The sequence below is a fragment of the Palaemon carinicauda genome, unplaced genomic scaffold (assembly GCF_036898095.1).
Source record: "Palaemon carinicauda isolate YSFRI2023 unplaced genomic scaffold, ASM3689809v2 scaffold907, whole genome shotgun sequence".
In the NCBI taxonomy this organism is placed as follows: Eukaryota; Metazoa; Arthropoda; class Malacostraca; order Decapoda; family Palaemonidae; genus Palaemon; species Palaemon carinicauda.
In genome coordinates this window covers 65,001-69,010 of record NW_027172212.1, presented here as the reverse complement: position 1 = coordinate 69,010, position 4,010 = coordinate 65,001, and the positions used below count along the sequence as shown (strand labels likewise).

The 4,010-nt window shown below is 34.9% G+C and overlaps 1 long non-coding RNA gene across 1 annotated transcript; it reads right to left on the bottom strand.

Annotated features, from left to right (window-relative positions):
- Window positions 1–1,716: 1,716 nt before the first annotated feature.
- On the bottom strand, window positions 1,717–2,738 carry LOC137637654 (uncharacterized). The gene is made up of 2 exons (XR_011043740.1): window positions 2,356–2,738; window positions 1,717–1,907 (listed from the first exon to the last, which is right to left on the bottom strand). It is a non-coding gene; the product is annotated as an uncharacterized lncRNA (long non-coding RNA).
- Between the last annotated feature and the right edge of the window lie 1,272 nt (window positions 2,739–4,010).

Genomic DNA, 4,010 nt, shown 5'->3' with positions numbered 1-4,010 from the left:
CAAATCTTTTGATTAGTATTAATGCCCTTGATAATCAAATGTATCTTAGGATCTACTACCTTCAAGTTCAAAAAATCTGCTAAACTTTCCTCAATAAAGGAATTCTGGCTACCCGAATCCAAAACTGTATCCACTTTAACACGATCATATTCAGTCGTCACTGTTAGTAATGGTAATAAAGAATCAACAATATCCAAATGACTAGATGCTGTAACAGTTGATGGTATTTCAATAACACTCTCGACAACATTAACCACCTTTGTGGTAGTTTGCTTACTATTACTAGAATCTGTTGGCTTTGAACTACACAAAAAACTCCAGTGTTTACCCTTTTTGCATTTGAAGCATACACCTGACGTCTGAAATCTGCACTCATTACTATTATGAGCTGCTTTTAAGCATTTAAAGCACTTGTGCAATTCTTTCAATCGCTTTATTTTATCAGATACTTGCAAGTACTTTGTACAACTGGCAATTTTGTGATCTTTAGCATTATAAAGCATACATAAACTCCTTGTTAAACTAGTATTCAAACTAGTAGCCAACACTGCGGTTTTACATGGACTTTCTTTACTAATGTTTAATTGAGCGTTATACCTGCTGCAAGCTTCCAAAAATTTACCAGTGACCTCAACTAAAGTAGGATGAGACTTATTTGTGATCGCAACTATGATATCTTGAAATTTAGTAGGCAATGAAGACCACACAAAATAAAGCATAACAGTGTCCAAATCAATAGCATTATCTTTCACTGCATCAATCAACTTCTTAATATGAGCATAAAAAATATATGGATCATCCTTGCCCCAAACAAACCTCAAGTCAGTTAACTCTTTAATGAGGACAAACTTCCGAGGCATTTCATCAGCAAATGCTGCGATCAAAGTTTGTTTAGCCTGACCAAAAGTTTGCTGGGACACCTTTATAGAACTAATCATAGCCTTTGCTCTACTATGACATTGCTGCTCAAGTAAATTATACCTCTCGACTTCATTTAAATTATACGGAGCAGTCAAGTGTTCAAAACTTCAAAAAATCGCTTACATGTAAATTTATCTTCCTTAGAATCTGCATAATACCGAGGCAGATTCAACTTGGGCAAATCAATTTTAGTTCTGCAAGAAGTTTTATTATCAATCTGTACGGAGAGATTATCAAGTCGAGATTGCATTTTGTTTGACAGTAATTTAATTTTACGATGATATTCCTCACATTCAGAATCCTGCCTATCCAAATCCTCCTGCGGAACTAAGGAGTCCAGTCTAACATTAGTCAAAATCAAATCATCCAAGGACTGCAATCTTTGACTGTACTCACTCAGAAAACTCAATTCTGTTTGCAATTCCGCTTTATCTAAAGAATCAACAGCATTACACAATTTATTATATAATACACTAACCTTACGGCGTATAGTAGTACGTTCACGCTTTTCCGATTCCGTCATCTTTAACTAACAGACAATACACCTCAAATAAATCAACTTTCAAATGAAAAACTAATACGTACAACGCGAGAGGAGGGGGACCCGGACACCGCCCAACTAGAAACGACCAACATTCCACACCAGTGCTTAAAAATATTAATCCAAAAGTTCGAAGGACCAAGCGGAAAAAATGGGGAGTGGTCTACATATGTAAATATAAAATCAATATGTAATGACCACGATCATATCATTAAACCTTGCATTTTTAAGTGAAAAGGTAGAGATGGAAAAAATGCATTTTAAATATTTAATAAATTTAAATTTAAATGGTTACACATTTACGAATACATAACTTAAAATTACATAAATTTCACTGTAGCAGCTGGTGGTGGAATGACGTAAACGAGTCTTCGAAATGCACTATTATAAGAGATTTTAAGGTTCACAACTGCGAGGGCTTAACCTTCTTCCCTTCACTCATCCGCTAAAAAAATACAAAGTAGAGGAGAATCAACCACGGGAAAAATCAGAACAATAAATACAACACTAACAAAAAATGACTAAAATAAATCAACAAAAATTCAACACTAATCAAAATATCAATTACTGTAATCGCCTGACTAAAATCTACAATTTTCATATAAATCAAAATCTTGAAATAAACGAATCACCGAAAACAGCAATTAACTAATCACGAAATCACTCACGTAAATATTTGCTCAAATCACCACTAAATCACAACAGCTCTCAAATTATCAGTAAAACAACTAGCAAATTTAACGAGGTCAAATACTTAAATAAATTTATAGACTGCATAGAAATCACAGGTTCAATCTAGTAAGAATTTAATTAAAATACTTTAAATTATTCTCAAAACACTGGCATATAGAATATGTAACGCAAGAACAAGCATTAAAGCCCCTTATGCTTACCCTGTTGCGATATCAGTTCTGGCGAGTGTGGAAAAAATCATTTAACAGACGATCATCGTTAAGCAGCGTCCGGATCCCATCCTCGATGAATTAGTGTGCAATTATTTCCATGGTAGAGGAAAAATCCATAATAGTTAATCCAGCGGGTGTATACATCCTAAAATCCACTTGAATAATGGAAGAGAGGGAAAGAGAGCTCCTCCTCACTCCCGTGTAAGGTTGCTGAAAGCTGTGCTGTGTGAAAAAACTTCACAACGACGTTAACGGCAGGCAGATATAACTGGATATAACTACTGTATAGTAGTTACTATCTAAAAGCAAAGGGGCAATTAGCGACACTTCTGTATGCCAAATGTATCAATACTTAAATATTCAAATTAATAATTTGAAGTTTTTTCAATAATAATTATAAAAGTTTACAATAACAAAAGAAATACTGCATTTTCTTATAGGGAACAATGTTTATTGTTTATTGAGTTACTTTTACTAATTACCCTATAACTATGAAAGTACGAGGAATTTTGACAGAATAGTTCGCATACGCATTCTCCATTGCCATACGAAGCTCAGTGATTTTTTTCAGGATTTCATGTTTTTCTTCCTATACCCCCATATCTTGGCATTCCGGCCAAACCCCCTTAATCCTTTCTCCTTCCAATTGTATTTCATCTTCAATTGCATTTTCCATTCCCATCATCTGTCTTTCTTTTAATTATCTTCAGCCTAACCTCCTGTGATATTTCATGCATTCTGGTAAGCAAATCCTGTGGTGTTCTGCTAATAAGGACAGCGTCATCAGCATACTTTAGGTCAGCTAATTTCCTATTACCAATCCAGTCCAATCCTTCCTCACTATCACCAACTGTTCTACGCATTACAAAATCCATGAGGCGGATAAACAACATAGGTGACAACACATTCCCTTGGAGTACTCCACTGTTTACTGGAAATTCATTTTACAGGGCTCCACTAACATTAAATTTGCACTTGCTAAGCTCATGAACAGACTTAATCAAATTTACATATTTAATAGGAACTCCATAATAATGCAGGACTGTCCACAAAATTGGCCAGTGCACAGTATCAAAGGCATTTGCATAGTCCATCAAGAGTGGATTTCTATATTCTACACATTCTTGTACCACATGTCTTAAAATGAAAATTTGGTCAGTACAACTTCTACCTTTTCGAAATCCTACTTGTTCATCCCTCATCAATCAGTCTCTCTAATCTCTTTAGAATGAGTATATTATAGATTTTCATGACAACTGATGTAAGTGTGATGCCTCTGTATTTATTACAATCAGTCAGATCTCCTTTTTTTCCATTTTCACCAATATTCCTAGCTCCTATTCGTCAGCTTTTGCCTCTTCATGCCACATTCTACAAAATAATATTAGAAGTATTCTGGGAGTCACTTCATTTTCGGCCAAAATCATCTCAGCAATTATTCCATTATATCCAGGGGCATTCCATCTCTTGAGGCATTTAATAATAGCTTTGACTTCAAACACTAAATTCAGTCAAGGGCACATCAAGGTACTCATCAGCTTCAAGTATATCAGTCAAACTTTTCCTTTCATGTCTCCTATTCATGACCTCAATAAAGTGTTCCATCTAACTTTGCCTTTCTTCATCTTCTGCCGTTATAACAG